A 17,711-nucleotide genomic window follows, 5' to 3' on the forward strand; every position below is an offset into this window, starting at 1 on the left:
CAAGACATTTTCAAGTATCTCTTGTAATCAATGGTATTTGAGTAAAACTGTTTATTGTTGCAAAAGATGATTCAACTTGATATTAGTTCTAACAGAGTAAATTATCCGTTTGTGTATTTTAATTAAAAATTGGAAACTTTTTTTCAGGTTTATGTCAAAAGCACACTGTACAAATGCACGTTATAGATTTGAATGTAATTTATTACTTAAATCATTTGAAGCTTTGTACTCTTAGTTTTGGTTCATCTTTTAGTGGACACTTCTGAAGAAACTGTGAAGTTAAACATTGAGTGCCTAATTAAATAAAAACAACACTTTGGTTTGTGATCACATGAAATTTATAATAAAATTAAAGCTTTTCTGTCATATGTGGTATACCACATACAAAAATAAAAACCATCAGAAACAACAAACCAGACATTGTGTCTAATCTGTATTTATTATTAGCTAGTTTGTTTATTGAAATGTACACCAATTTCAAGTTTGAACAAGTAAATTATTTGAAGAATCCTGGGGCTTATAGGAGAGTTTCACAAAGAAACTGCTGCAGACTCCTGGATAACTACTGTTAAATGTGCTGAAAACAAATATGCTGAATTTTAATTTCCAATAAATAAGCTGATAAAAAAAAAAAAAAAAAAATTGTATATAATTGATACAGTATGTCCAAAGGAGATGTATTTATCACAGCACTATTCTTCAATCATCATGCTAAAGTTAAGGTGGGAGGTCTCAAAGTGTTTTATTTGCATGAAGGGATCCTCAGACTAATGTTTGGGAACTGTTGATGTAATAAGTAAAGATATCAATCTTGTTTTTGAACGATGACGCATGCCGAACTTCAAGTGAGTCCGCTAGTTGCTGGCGTGTCCTACGTGATGGTAATTGTGATGTTAGGGTAATCACTTAAAAATAAAAGTGCAGGTGGCTGAATTAGGATGCATAAAACTTTTTTGTTACAAGATAGAGTACAGACCTAATGACGTTTTGACCCGTATAAATGATGAACACTGCTTGCAATGTATTACATGTAGTAATAAAAGTTTCTTGGACATAGAAGCTTACTTAGCCATTGATCTAGTTACTAAAAGTAATGTGATTATGCTGTCGTCTTTCTTTGCTCTTTATATAGCCTTCCTCATCTTGGAAATATTCTATTTCTGCTCTCACTGAGTCCTCCAGAAATCATTGGATTGCTTCCATTTTTGGAATAAGATATGCAATCAAGACAGGGTTACTACAGTCTTTGTATAGAAACTGCTCTCTACAGGCTAAATGAAAATGTCATAAATATTGGAATTGATCCCTTGCGTTTTATATAGACAGTGAATGATTCTACCAAACTTCTTTTGAACAACACAGAACTACTAAATGTGATGTAATAGATGGACCTCAGCTGTGATTAACGATATATGTGTATAGATGTGTCAGTAATTTGAGGGTAACTTGCTATTTTTAAAATGAGTTACATTTATAAGGTTTATATTTCTTTAACATATTAAGTCAAATAGTTACAAAAACAAGTCTTTAATTTGCGCATGGATATTTTAAAATAAGGATATTTGTATTTTAACTTAAAGATACGTAATGGGTTCGATTCCCCATTTCCCCCCCTTCATGTGCCGCCCCTTTCACCTTGGGGGGCGTTATATTGTTGGTCAATCTCACTATTCGTTGGTAAAAGGGTGGTCCAAGATTTAGCGGTAGGCGGTGATGATTAGCTGCCTTCCTTCAGGTCTTTCACTACTATATTAGAGATGGCTAGTGCAAATAGCCTTCGTGTAGCTTTGCGCGAAATTCACGACAAACAATGCACTATATGCAATCTGCCCGCCCACACAGGATTCTAGCACTGCATCTCCGTAAATTTACCGCTGACCCACCGGGAGACTTGGACTGTAAATAAAACATTGTAAACCTTTTTCCAGATTTTAAGCTTAAGTAACAACAGCGAGATATTCCTTCAGATTTTAACAGTGCTTTTCGTCTAGGCAGATTTCGTTGCGAGTTAAGATGCCTGAAATGTCATCCTTACAGTGTATAGGTAATAACGAATACCTAAAGAAGGTTTACACCTTTACTGTTCTGGAGAGACCCTCTTTTCTCAGACCAGTTTAAATTGTGATAAAATACCTAATAAGAAATAACACCCCTAATGTTTAGTTAAAACCGTTCTCACCCATGATCACTTAAGTCTAATAACACAGGCCTGCGATGGTTTTATCGTCTTCATTTTTACATGTTCTACAGTAACTTCTGTACGCTAAATCCGAAAATGATATCCATTTTTCTCCATCATACACAGGCGCCACATGGCCAGGTGATTTAAGGCATTCGACTCGTAATCTGAAAATCGCGGGTTCGAATCCCCGTTATACCAAACTTGCTCACCCTTATGTATGTATATTTCATTATGCAAAAATCATGAGATATTATGTAGTATAATCTTATTTTTAAACAATCTTTTGTACCAGAAGTTTCTGTCGCTTTTTACGGAATTTTATCACTCATAATGAACCGTTTTTGTTGTTTGTTTTTTTAATGACTTTCGTATAGACAAAATCAGAAACAAAAGCAGAGATGTAGTAAATGATATAATGTAATGTTAACCTGGTGGTTTTGCAAGCTGAGTCACGGGATCAATGCGAGTGGCCAGGCCCGGTTATCTAACATGCTCACTATTTCAACCATAGGCATGTTATGATGTGATGGTCATTCCCACTATTCGATGGGAGAGTGTTTGCCAAGAGTTAACAGTGGGTGGTATTAAACAGCCGCCTTCCCTCTAGTATACCACTTCAAAATTAGGGACGACTAGCGCAGAACTTCGAATAATTTTCGCGAAATTCAGCAAAAAAGCAAGCAATCATGTTAATCGTAAACATTTTAATATCAATAAATAAATAGATAACTTCTTTCAACTTGTACACTATAACTGGTTTTATTAATCTCTTGCTTGTAATAGCCTGGAATACATTTACTTAGTAGTTCTTCTCCAGCTGTTTATTCCTTTCCCTCTGGGACAGCGGAAAGGCTTCGGATTTACAACGCTAAACGCAGGCGTTCAGTTCCCCTCGGTGGGCATAGCAGATAGCTCAACTTGTCTTTGCTGTAAGAAAAAACAAACAAACATGCGCACCTGTTTATTGTTAGCTACTACTTTCCGCATTATTAATTGAAATATTAAAAAATATTCTATGAGTAAATAATCTACTATGAGTAGATTTTATGACTTTTGGCCCCTTTTCTAGGTTACAAATCTGAATTGTACAAATTTGATGACCATCTGTATTACCACAACTACATGAACGTAACTTGGAGAAGTGGTTGTCGTGTATGGCTGCCAAAGCTCCATCTTCACTTTGCATGGGCTGACCTTTACAGCCCAAACTTGTCACTAACTAATGATACACTTAGTATGCTGCTGGGCTGACCTTTACAGCCCAAACTTGTCACTAACTAATGATACACTTAGTATGCTGCTCCTATTGCAAAGCAGCCCTAATTGTTGTTGTGATTCCTCTGAGGAACAGTAGTAAGTTTACGGGCTTACAACGCTAAAATTTGGGGTTCGATTCCTCACAGCAGATACCGAAAGTGGCCTTGCTCTAAAACAAACTGACAAAAAAGACCTAAGTGTAGCAAGATGTCTGTATTTGTCTTTTCTGTTCTTTGGTGTTTCCAAAATGTTTAAGCTTAGGTCGAGACCAATTCTTGAAATGACAAAAATAAACTTGTGGAACACAATATTAGTTGCCTGATGGGTGGGAAAAGATTTATAAGGCTGACTAATACCACTTTTCATTTTTAAGCTATACAGCATAATAAATGTAAAGCCTTTTTATGTTTGGGGGATGTTCAGTTCTCAACAATAGAACGCAACTTTGGTAAAAAGACGTAGTATTTTCTAGTACCAAACTTGTATCCAAAGCACAATTTATTGTTTATAGGAGACATTGAATAGCAAGTAGTTGTATCATCCAACTATTTTTTTTTTGGGGGGGAATATAGCCAGAAAACAGTATAATTTTCTTATCCGTTATGGGTTGATAACAATACTCATACAATTAATGATGATTTCGATGCCTTTTACTTTTCATGTTATTAAATTTTCGCGTTACTTTTATCAACTTACACCTGGCAACAACAAAAAAACATCTGGTACTGGAAAAAAATACACCTGTTGCTGAGTAATTTGACGATTCTAATTCTAAGAATTATGTTGAACATAACTAACACCTCTAGTTTTTCGAGTTATGATAGATTTATTCAAAACATTTTCGTATATGGTGAAAATAACGTTTTCTTTAATAACTTTCTTTATTGATTGAAACTTGCATTTAAGAAAGTATAAAAGAAACAACGCAAAATATCAATACCAGTTTAAAAAGACTACGTATATTTATATTATATACGGAAAATACATTCAGACTATGTTCAAAACTTTCATCATGGTATTAATGATCACTTCTTGTCATACAGTCTCTGCTTGACTTGTTACACCTTTTCTGTATGTTTTTAGTTTCACGTTGTAAGAACCAACCGTAATTTCTCATCATCGCAGGATTCCATCGTTCTTGATATCAGTCTTCTATTCTAGAAACATTTCAGTGGAAGTGTTCACTATGTTTATTGCTCACTGCAGTTAGATCATTTGGAAAGAAGTATGAATGGGAATGTAAGAAGTACATCTTTTGTGACATCCTATATCCTATTTTTCTATAGTTCTCGAGCATATCGTCAATCATAACAGATTGATTTTCATCTCTGTAATTTCGTAAGAAATTTTCAACAAACAGTTTTAATTATTTTCAGACAAGTTGTTTCTGATTGACTATTGTTTCAAAATTATCATCCATCAGCTCCTTCCGAATCTGTGGCACACACAAAGATACCTCCTTTCATTTTTGCTTTACTGATTTTTGAAAACTTGCCAAACAGATATCTGAAACCATTACCATCTTTGTTTATTCCTTTTAAAAAATTCATCACGAGTCCCAGTTTAATATGAAGTTTGGGTAGAAATACATTTTGATAATTCGTTGAAGACTGATTCTTGACATTTTGTTTTCCTGGTATGTAGATCTCAATTACTGGCTATTCCTTCTTTTGGCCTGGCATGGCCAGGTGATTAAGGCATTCGACTCGTAATCCGAGGGTCGAGGGTTCGAATCCCCGTCACACCAACATGCTTACCCTTTCAGCTGTGGAGGCGTTATAAGGTTACGGTCAATCCCACTATTCGTTGATAAGAGTACCCCAAGAGTTGGCGGTGGGTGGTGACGACTAGCTGCCTTCCCTCTAGTCTTACACTACTAAATTAGGGACGGCTAGCACAGATAGCCTTCGTGTAGCTGCTTTGCGCGAAATTCAAACCATTCATTCTTTTTGAAATTGCTTTTATTATCTCGGCTGTTTCAGAGACACAAAAAAAGCAACAATATTTGGCATACCCACTCTGTAGGCCTAGCAGCAGCGCAATAACTTTTGGATTACCACTTATGGTGATCGCATTTGATGGTCTCAACTATAGCCTGCACATTTTGCTAACTTTCTTTAATGTTCACAGCGTGCTTCACAGGAATCGATGGCTTGGTGTTCCCATTATGCAAAAATACAGTTTTCAGACTAGTTTAAGATAAGTTGATAAAACGTCCATTATTGTGGATGGTGTTCCGGACTTGATTCTTCCATTAGTGTATCAAAATATGAACAGAACCACAAAGTATCTTGCATGTTATAGTGAGAAGCATGATTCTAATGACAGTAAAATGAAACTCTTGTTCCTGATGCTAATAAATCCCATTGCTACGAATGAGAGCCAATAAGTTCTACATGCTGCTTTAACAGAAAAAAATCACGAATCAGATCATTTAGCTCTTCTTGAGGCAGTTTATATTGAAGGAATAGAATTACTAAATGAATATTATTCATTGTCTTCTTCGCTGGATAAATCTGTTTTCCAATTCGCTGGTTGATGTGGCACTGGAAGACCATCATCATAAGGTACTGGTTTCATTGCAGATGCAATATCTGAATAGTTAATGTACTGAATATCTAGAAAATTAGTCATGCAAAAATAACAGTCAGTTATGTGATCTTTGGGCTCACGTCATATCAGAGTGACTGCAAATGGCATACTTGATCTCTTCTTGTTCAGCCACTGTGTTAAGCCAGATGTGGAAACTGTAGAATGCATTTGTGGAGCCCAATGTTGTTGTTGTTGTTTTGCCACAATTTTACATCCGAAATAGTGATAGTAAACTACACTTACTTTATGTGTGATGTTTTTCCTTTATGAAATTGTAGTATATTTTCCACAAATGTAGCAGAAACTGTTTGTGTGATTTTGGACTTTGACTGAACTGGAGGCAGATGGAATTTCAAATAATTTTCTAAAAAATGTATAATAATCTATGTTTACATACCAAGAGTTTAAAATATTTTGAAAAAAGTTTTGCAGGATGTGATTAAAAGCGGGTATAATGCGAGGAAGAAGATCGGACTTTGTTTTGATTGTGCATGGAGCGAGGCGAAGTGACCAACCGTGTAAGTGAGAGGCAAGTGATTCAGCTCCTTTTATGTTCAGCCGAGAGACTTCTTTAATGTTCTAGAAAACTGAGTACGTGAGGATTTTGAGATTCGAGGGTGTAGCAGATGAGTATGGGAATGAAGTAAAGGTGTTGCAATTTGCAACAGTTATATCGAGAACAAAGAGCAAATGTGAACAATACATTTAGAATTCTACACCAATAAAAGACAGTCAATTATTACCCATTAAACTGTTCAAGTAAATGCCATTTCACAGCATAAATCTATTATATTGAGTTGAATGTATAGTATTTCACACAGTGCTAAAAAAATATTTTAACGATTCAAATTTAGATGTGATTGACAACTTTTGACTACATTTATACTGCACGGGTGAGAGAGATATTGTTAAAAGTTTTAGGCATTTTGGGGAAGATGAGCGGGACCTTAAAAGGTTAATTCGTCTTGCAACTTCCAGTACTGACGTTTACATACCTTACGTTTTGAATTTTAAAAATATAATGAATGGTTTATTGAATTTTTCTCAAAGCTACACGAGGGCTATCTGCGCTAGCCGCCCCTAATCTTACAGTATAAGACTAGCTAGTCATCACTACCAACCGCCAACTCTTGGGCTACTCTTTTACCAACTAATAATTGGATTGATCGTCACATTATAACGTCCCCACGGCTGAAAGAGCGAGCGTGTTTGGTGCGACGGGGATTCGAACCCGCAACTCGCAGATTACGATTCAAGCGCCTTAACCACCGGGCTGTCAGCTCCGTCATGTCACCCCGAATCTTTTGAATTTTCTGCAGTGACAATTTTTGTTGTCCAGTGTTATTTGTTTACAGTGCATACACATACATATTTAATCAAATGTTTATACATAAATTTGAATTGTTAAAACTGTGTGTGGAAAGCATTTGGTGAGGTTTGTGACTACTCGTAACCAATAGATACGACGTCAGTGGTGGCAAGATTCCTTTTCAAATGATAACTGGATCACTTATCAGATGTAATGTGTTTCTCAATTTCGGCAAAATGAAGCTCCCTATTAAGTTATTAGCTTTTACTAAAACTTTTAACGGCTGATATAGCACCAAACGTTTCAATGTTTTTACATTGTTCACAGTTTGTTTACAGTTAAGCACAAAGCTACACAGTGAAATATTTGTGCTCTGCCCATCACGAGAATCGAAACCCAGTTTTTAGCGTTGTAAGAGATTACTCAGAGTGGAGTTTCGTATGATTATACGGTGCCGAAATGTTTGTCATTCATACACCAATGCTGCATTCAGTGATGATTCTTATTTGAAAAATTATAATTTTTTCTTTGTGGCATTTTGACTCCATCTGAACATCTGTGGGAGATACTGCTTTCAAACTTCTATACCGTGTGGAAGTTCAGTTTGAACAAGTCCTCTGCGGGCTGGAATGTGCTGTCACAATATATCCATTTCACGGTGGAGCAGTGAAGAGTTTACAAATTTATAGTGCTAAATTTCGAGTTTCGATTCCCCGAAGTGAATATTCTGTTGTGCAGATTCGCGCAAAAAGCAATAACAACACAATAGTTTTATTAATATAACAAAGATGTACATTTTTACGAGCACTTAAGAAACCGATAAAATGAGAGCTTTCATAGTATAAACTCTCCCTAGATCCTTCCAACTATGGAATATTTTAAATGGGGTGTATCTTCCATTTTGATCCTGAATATTATCCCCTTGTGGGTCGGTCAGTTTATAGGCTTAAAAAGCTAAAATCTATGGTTCTATTTGCTGTGATGGACCGGTGCAAAAAAAAAAAAGCCCACTGTGTATTGCACTAAATAAAACACCAATAAACAAGCAACAATAACATCCTACATGCTTTTCAAAGATCACAAATAATTGTAAAACGATTTCATTATGTTATTTTCCATTATACCGCTGTCGTGATTTAATATAACAGGAGAGATAAAATTATGACAGCAAAACACGAAACTAGTAGAACCATTATCATGTGCTTCACTGTAATATATACCAGGGGAAACTTGTGCTTCACTGTAATATATACTAGGGGAAACTTGTGCTTCACGTACAAAAGATTTTTGAGTGTGGTATTTTTGTCTACACCTCTCGCACATGAGGTTAGGTACGGAGAATTCTAAATGAATCTGATAGCCGTGCGGGCCATCTCAATGACTGCGAGGTTAAACTTATTCCACAACACGCAATACTCACCAAACGCTTCTAGTACAAAGGATACTTTAAGTTGAATAGTCTAATAATAAGTGATAAAGCGATCGACTTATCTAGTAAGAGATACAGGTCTGGTGACGCTTCTAAAACTTGGATATCGGTAGCAAACATAAAAACTCGATAGGGTGACGGTACCGGTACTCTAAGTGTTTATAAACAAAGGAAAACCTAAAGACAAAAATAAATAGTAAAACTACTGTTTAAGATGTGGATCTAAGGGATGACAGATCCATTCCCCAAATACCTTTCCTTTTGTAATTCGTACAACTATCTACACCCATCCCTCCACAACACGCATGGTAACGTTGTCTGTACTTTCCTACTCCTGGTTTCATTGTTGCACAGATTAATGGAATTTGTAAAGCTTCCCAAAGAGACACAGGCGTTACTGTTTTAATTATATAGATATCATTGAATCAAAGATTGGATCATTTGCAACTTTAATTTAATATGGTTATTGTTATAACCAATCAAATTTTTATATAAATACCAAGCTTTACAAGTCTAGTCCCTAAGACTTTGTCATAGAGATAGATGAACACGTGTAGTCTGGAATAGACATGATACCAGAATGCGAGTTGACAAATTTGTATGTTGAAACATATCATAATTTGTCACTAGCTGCTCTGTATTCCACGATCATTTATCAAAAGTCACGGATCAATTTTTTTGATGTCACGTACTCAAGTGACTCACTCGTGTGCGTGATTTCCGGAATCAAATCATGAAGGCTTTCCACTGGCACAACGATATGTCTATGGACTTACAATGCTAGAAATCGGGCTTCGATACCCTAGTGGCACAGCACAGATAGCCCATTGTGTAGCTTTGTGCTTAACTTCCAATAAACTAGCAAACCATGAAGGGTTATTCTATTTAGGAAGTAAATATTTACCCAAATACGAGCTGATATAATATAGATTTTATTAATATTACTATGGTAAATACAGTTTGTGCAATATACCTTATCACGCAATATATATTAAGTTGTTTATGTATTCAACTAGATATGTTTTCTTAAAAAGCGATAAGCTGAAACAGATTGTTTAATTTGGATAATCTGCAAACTATAAAACGGTTATTGATGTTGTCTAAAGTAGTTTTCTTTGGGTATAAATGTGAAATTTATTTGGAAACTAGGTTTTTTAAGTACAAAAGAATATCATTAATAGACTGTAGAGAGACGAAATTTCCAATATATTTTTATCCTATTACAAATTCATACATATAAACAGTCTGTGTTTTACGTATTAATTCGAAATTATACGGCAGTACAGCTATTTGTTTAATAATTCTTCTTTTCACCCATCTTGTTTTTGTATAACATGTTAGGGCCTACTGGGTACTAATGAATTACGGTTGACAGTATTTCTGCAACACAACATTTGGGCGACCAACATTTGTTAAACGTTCGACATTTTTGCTTGTATTTTACATGGGACAAAAGAGGATTTTATTACCTGATCTTTTCTTAAACTAGTTTTGACAAAAAAAAAAAGTGTTCGCGAAAGTATTGTATAATTGTCACAAAAAATACTATGATATCAGAAATTTTAAGCGTATAGTTATTTGTTTGTGTGGGGGTTTGTGTGTATGTTTGTGTGAGGGTTTTTAATTTTAAAAATGCGCTGCACATTTAAAAAAATGATCCTAGGGTACAAACTACAACATGGAATTATAAAATGTATCTTAGGTTTTAGAGGTAACTGAAGAAGTAGGACCCACATTGCAGTGGGGATACACTATCTATCAGTCTATTATACTTTTTATTTTACAAAATGAATTAGTATAAGTAATAGGATGAAAAGTACCTAGAACAGGACATGTAACACATCTTTTGCTGTTACATTTTATTACATTAGCAGCAATATAATTACTATAACCATCTTGCTAGGGTAAATTATAGTTTAAATTTAATATTTCTAGTTAAGGCTATTAAACTTCATAAAGTTTAAAGAATGTAATGTTTACACTGATAGACGATGTATCCTCAGCGCAATGTGGGTCCTACTTCCACAGTCACCTTCAAAACCTAGGATACATTTTATAATCCCACATCGTAGCTTGTACCCAAGGATCCTTTTTTTAAAAAATGTTCAGCATATTTTAAAAATAAATCATGTTAATGTGGTTTGGTAATGGCTTAACAATTTTTTATGGTTATAATATATATATTTATACGTATGTATACGTTTTTATATTTCTAGCTGCGATATAGCGACTCATATAATCACTGAGTTTTTCAAATTTAACACTTCAGCTCAAGAGCCTCGCCATCTCTTGACCAATTCAAGATCTAATTACAGTTTTCTACTTGTTTTTTTGTTTTTGTTTTTTGAATTTTGCACAAAGCTACTCGAGGGCTATATGTGCTAGCCGTCCCTAATTTAGCAGTGTAAGACTAGAGGGAAGACAGCTAGTCATTACCACCCACCGCCAACTCTTGGGCTACTTTTTTACTGACGAATAGTGTGATTGACCGTCACATTATAACGTACCCACGGCTAAAAGGGCGAGCATGTTTGGCGCGACGGGGTTTCTACTTAGGAGCTTATTTGTTTTGAATTCCGCGCAAAGCTACATGAGAATTATAGGCTCTAGTCGTTCCTAATTTAGCAGTCTAAGACTAGAGGGAATGCAGCTAGTCAAACCACCCACCGCCCACTCTTGGGCTACTGTTTTATCAACGAATAGTGGAACTGACCGTCACAACTATTTCCAAAGAAGGTTATAAATAAATAAAGATTGTTAAATGATGTAGAGCCACAAAATACAACATTTCGATGAAGGGAAACATTAATGCTCTTTATAGATACAAAAAACTCGCAACGGGGTCTGCAACCAAATTGAAAGTCAATCCAGAATATTGCTTTCACACACAACTGAAGGTGGAAATATAGCTCCCTGATTTGAAGTTGATGAAAACTCGTATTCCGATACTCCACAAGTTTTCACACTCCGAAACTGGAGCTCTCCGCTATTAGAGCGGTAAATATATGAATTTACAACGCTAAAATCAGGGATTCGATTCCCCTCGGTAGGCTCAGCAGGTAGCCCGATGTGGCTTTGCTTTTAGAAAAACACACACACTCGAAACTTGAATCAAAACAGTTCAACTAAGTTTTTGTTAAGACCCCTGATGCCGCTCTGGTAGAAGTAATGTCCACGTATATTGTAAAGTTTGTGGAAATGTTTTCATGATTTATGGCTTAACACTCACCTCATCATCATTCAGTGAAAGTTCTTGTGTTTGATTAGCAGTACGAAGTCTGTTCAAAAAATACGCGGACTGTTTGAATTGCGCGGCTCCAGTTGGTTCCAGGGGAATCCGCTTGGTGTCGCTAGGTTCGCACATATCAGCTGATTACGACGCCATTTCTCGATTGCAGATATCTTCATTTGTGTATTAGCTACGCGGTTTTAAGTGAAGTGCGATTTTTTCGTTTGGCGGATTTCAGAATGAATGACCTGAAGGAGCAACGACTTGCTGTGAAATTTTGTGTTAAACTTGGAAAATCTGCGACTGAAACTTTTGCTATGCTTAACACGGCTTACGGTGATGTTGCTATGAATCGTACGGCATGTTTCAAGTGGCATGAACGTTTTAAGGATGGTCGACAGTCCATTGAAGATGATGAGCGTCCTGGACGTCCTTCCACGTCAACTGACGACCCACACGTCGACAAAATCAACACCCTGGTGCGGGCAAATCGACGTCTAACTGTCAGGGAGCTTGCTGAAGAGTGTGGGATATCAGCTGGATCTTGTTACGAGATTTTGACCGAAAAATTGAAGATGCACCGCGTTGCTGCGAAATTTGTGCCCATTCAGCCCTCAGAACTCGTGAGTTTTTGGCCAAACACTCGATCACTGTTCTTCCCCTCCCTACTCACCTGACCTTGCTCCTTGCGATTTTTTCTTGTTCCCCAAACTCAAAAGACCCTTGAAAGGAAGCAGATTTGAGACGATTCCCGAGATTAAGGCAAAGCGACGAAGGAGTTGGAGGACATTACAAAAGAAGCGTACCAGAACTGTTTCAAAAAGTGGAAACACCGTTGGGATAAGTGTGTGCGTTGGGGAGGAGAGTACCTTGAAGGGGTCCCAGAACTGTAACTTCTAAATAAAGTACATTTTGTTTTATGACGTCAGTCCGCGTATTTTTTGAACAGCCCTCGTATGTAACAACAGTCATTACACTGAGTATCATAAATGAAACTTCCAAGAACAGAAAGGAACCTGCCTCTTATAAGTGGTTTGAATTATGGGTAAGTCTACATAGAGGCTATCTGCGCTAGCTGTCCCTACTTAGTAGTGAAAGACTAGAGCGTAGGCAGCTATTCATCGCCATACCTACCGCCAACTCTTGGGCTACTCTTTTATATTATAACACCTCTAGGGCTGAAAGGGCGAATATGTTTGGTGGCACGAGGGATTCAAAACTGCAGAATGTGAGTCGAGCTTCCTAACCACCTGGCCGTGCGAGGACCTTATAAATAGTTGTTAATTAACCCAGAAAAAACAATACTTTCTAAGAGCATTTAATCTAAAAATACATAAATGTGTCTTGAAGATACGATTACGCAAGGATATTTGATACCGAGAACAACATATGATACAAAGACGAAAATATCGATAAAATTTCAAGTTGTGTTACGGAAAAAATCTAAGATGGCTGTAATGGGTGCATTTGTACTCCCCCTCCGACCATAAGACTTGTCTCTCATGTTTCTAACGTATATGTAATTCTCTCAGTTTCCATGTTTTTGTGTAATCCTTTTCTTGTTACCCTTCTTTAGACGTTTTTCCCTCATTTCTCAATACTTAACTTTCGTGTTAACTCTAGTTTTGGTTCACTGACAGACAATCCTGGAGCGTGAATTTTAAAAGATATTAACTTGGATAAATATTTGCTAAGTCGATTGGTGAGAGTAAAGTGATTAGACAGATAATAATAAATTACATATCACTGAAGACTGCAACTCACTGAAGTAAAATAAGTGGAAGAGCAGTCTGAATACACAGAGTAATGTTTCTTCAAACATCGCTACTGACTTTATAGTATTGTTACTGTCCTGACTATATCAGTTGGGAAGAGTTTCTTCAAACATTGCTACTGATTTTATAGTATTGTTACTGTCCTGACTATATCTGTTGGGAAGAGTTTCTTCAAACATTGCTACTGATTTTATAGTGTTGTTACTGTCCTGACTATATCAGTTGGGAAGAGTTTCTTCAAACATCGCTACTGATTTTATAGTATTGTTACTGTTCTGACTATATCAGTTGGGAAAAGTTTCTTCAAACATTGCTACTGATTTTATAGTATTGTTACTGTCCTGACTATATCTGTTGGGAAGAGTTTCTTTAAACATTGCTACTGATTTTATAGTGTTGTTACTGTCCTGACTATATCAGTTGGGAAGAGTTTCTTCAAACATCGCTACTGATTTTATAGTATTGTTACTGTTCTGACTATATCAGTTGGGAAGAGTTTCTTCAAACATTGCTACTGATTTAATAGTATTGTTACTGTCCTGACTATATCAGTTGGGAAGAGTTTCTTCAAACATTGCTACTGATTTTATAGTATTGTTACTGTCCTGACTATATCAGTTGGGAAGAGTTTCTTCAAACATTGCTACTGATTTTATAGTATTGTTACTATCCTGACTATATCAGTTGGGAAGAGTTCTTTCAAACGTCGCTACTAATTTTATAATATTGTTACTGTCCTGACCATAACAGTAGGGACGTGTTCCTTCAACATCGCTATTGATTTTCTTGTGTTGTTGCTTCTGACTATATCTGTAAAATTGTCTTTATTTGTACTGCTTATTGCACTGATTGCTGATTATAAGATGAAATATATGCTGATATTACGAAATACGTATTTCACTCTCTTGATCGATTTATCAGAAGTCTAAGAAATTAGTTAGTTTTACCTCCGTAGTGGGCCCGGCGTGACGTGACCAGGTGGTTAGAAAGCTTCAACTCGCAATTTGAGGGTCGCTGGTTCGAATCCCCGTCACAACGAACACGATCACACTACCAGTCGTGAGGGCATTTCAATGCGGCTGTCAGTCCCACTATTCGTTGGTATATGAGTAGCCCAAGAGTTGGTGGTAAGCAATGAGGACAAGCTGCCTTCCTTCTTTCACTGCTAAATACGATTTATATATGTCCATGAAATTTGAAACGTTTTCTGTAATGATCATAAGTGTTTCATCAGGAAAAGCAAAATTTCTAATAAAGTAATATACGGAATCATAGCAGTCATTGCTCCAAGTGTAAAGCAATTTTCATATTAAGATTAAAAAATACTTTTCTCCAACTAAAAATTAACAAATTTCATTTGTATAATCTCAAAAAAACCCGAAATAACTTTTCAAGAATTTATTTGATAAATATTCATATACTCTTCAAAAAAAGAAACGCAAAAGGCAAAATTTGAGACAAATTGTTAACAAGTTTATTCCGGGTAGTTCTGTATGTCATGTGTGAAACTTTGCACATTCACTGCTGAACATCCAAAGTCTGCAAAGGCGAAGCCCACGCTCACTAGTTGAAGTTTAACGTCACTCAACGTCAATAACGAGTATGCTCCCCGTGAGCATCAATAACTGCTTGGCATCTCCTGCCCATGGAAGCGATGAGATGACGAATCACATCCTGTGGAATGGCTGTCCACTCAGCCTGCAAAGCTGCTGCAAGCTGAGGTAGAGTCTGTGGTTGAGGTTGTCGCCGTCGCAGACGTCGGTCCCACTCGTCCCAAAGATGTTCGATGGGGTTTAAATCTGGTGATCTGGAGGGCCAGGGAAAAACGTTGATGTTGTGATGTCTCAAGAAGACAGTGGTGAGTCGGGCTGTGTGAGGACGGGCGTTGTCATGTTGAAAAACGTCGTTGACGTTCACCATGATGGGTTGCACATGGGGCCTAAGAATCTCGTCGACGGTTGCGTACGGTCTGATCGGAAATCCTACGCAGCCCTGGTATGGTTGAGGCAGTAGACGTCGCAGTGGTGGTCCTATCCCGAAGGTGACGTAACCGGATGTAGCGATCTTGTGCGGGCGTGGACGGTCACGAGTTGATCCATGTTGTTGGTGACGATTCCATAGCCTTGTGATGGTGCTCGGGTGGACATTCACAGCTTTGGCAACATGTGATCGAGAATCGCCTGCTTCTACTCGACCAATGGCGTTGTTGCGTTGTGCTTCAGTCAGTCTTGGCGTAACTGTATTGCGTGTCGATGGCTTAACACTGAGCTATGGAAACCGAGAACCCGTCACTTTTATAGGGATTTTGCACAAGTTGCACTTGCAGAACATGCAGATCTCTCAAACAAATTTACTGGACACGAATGCGTTTTGGCGAAAAATCCGATGTTTTCCTCCGTTTTCAAAGTGCACAACTTTTATTGTCATTTTGGTCTGACAATCAGTGCCTTAACACGTGTAACATCACATACTCTGAGCTTGTAACGTTATTACATATATTTCTCTTTAAAATAACAAAAATATCCATTTTGCGTTTCTTTTTTTGAAGAGTATATTTTATCTGCTATATTAACTACCCTAATTTTATGTGATTTCGGTCAGTTTGACCAGCCTCGTAATCACCGTAAAAATACAAAATAAATCAACATTGCCCTTTTTTTTTCTTCCTAGTATTACTTCATATTGTAGCTGGCCTAGCATAGCCAGGCACGTTAAGGTGTTCGACTCGTAATCTGAAGATCACGAGTTCCAATCCTCGTCGCACCAAACATGCTCGCCCTTTCAGGCGTAGGGGCGTTATAACGTGACGGTCAATCTCACTATTCATTGGTAAAAGAGTAGCCCAAGAGTTGGCGGTGGGCAATGATGACTAGCTGCCTTTCCTCTAGTCTTACAGTGCTAAATTAGGGACGGCTAGCGCAGATATCCCTCGTGTAGCTTTGCACAAAATTCAAAACAAACAAACAAATAATCATATTTTAGGAGGAAACTACATTTCCTTACACTAAATAACTTAAAACTCTTAACATTATACATCTGTTTCTAATTAAATTTTATTTTTGAGATTGTCAAACTTTATAATAAAACCGTTGTTAAAACTTCTGTATCGTATCAGAACTAATATTTTTATAGCTTATCATGTTTTATAGAAGAAAAAGTAATTCGAGTAATACCAAAGTCAGCAAGTGTTTTTTATATAAGAGAATGCTAGTCGTTATAACTATGCAGAAAAAATAAAAGTTCGATCCTGGTGGATTTTTGCAGGTATTATAAATAAAAGAATAAAGACTTACTGAGCAAACTTTGGGCCTAACTACTTTTTATCCTAAATAAACAGTTTCAAATGTAGTAGCGACATTAGTGGCGATGGAAAATACCACGTAAAATTACTCTTTTTTTTTTTTAATCGGTATCTCGTTTATTTATATTATTTTTAACTTATTAATTCTTATGGAAACAGAGAGTGACGCAATTTGATGGACGCATGATCTGAATGACCCGTCTCCTAAGTCAAATATCACTGGTACAGCACGTGTTATTTGTGCTATTAAGTATGCACGAAGCACGAACGCTTTCCCGCCTTAAAGCGTGGGAATGTAACACTAGGCATGCTGTTACATCGCGCATGCTTTCTCATGCTTATCACGGTGTCAGTGAAGCGTGTCTGATAACCAACCTACGAGGTGATTTTTTTTTAATTATTTACCTATCGTAATTCTAAGTGTATTTTTATGGGATATTAAACCACCAGGTGAAATGCTATGTCGGTGGTAACCCAGAAACGTTCTAAATGTGTTAATTTCAAACAGCATTTCTTAGAACAAATATTTACGGTATTTTTGCCCATATTAAATATACTTATTATTTTATAATGTTAGTAAAGAAAAATATAAACTATTTTTGCTGTGCATATCAAAAACTAAATACTTTGAAAAGTA

The 17,711-nt window shown here is 36.6% G+C and overlaps 1 long non-coding RNA gene across 2 annotated transcripts; it reads right to left on the reverse strand.

Annotated features, from left to right (window-relative positions):
• Window positions 1-430: 430 nt before the first annotated feature.
• On the reverse strand, window positions 431-17,348 carry LOC143229724 (uncharacterized). 2 transcript variants are annotated; one of them, XR_013016025.1, is made up of 3 exons: window positions 17,067-17,348; window positions 14,721-14,938; window positions 431-577 (listed from the first exon to the last, which is right to left on the reverse strand). It is a non-coding gene; the product is annotated as an uncharacterized LOC143229724 (long non-coding RNA). The 2 variants fall into 2 exon arrangements; XR_013016026.1 differs by having other exon boundaries at window positions 14,721-14,980.
• Between the last annotated feature and the right edge of the window lie 363 nt (window positions 17,349-17,711).

The sequence above is a fragment of the Tachypleus tridentatus genome, chromosome 10 (assembly GCF_004210375.1).
Source record: "Tachypleus tridentatus isolate NWPU-2018 chromosome 10, ASM421037v1, whole genome shotgun sequence".
NCBI lineage: Eukaryota > Metazoa > Arthropoda > Merostomata > Xiphosura > Limulidae > Tachypleus > Tachypleus tridentatus.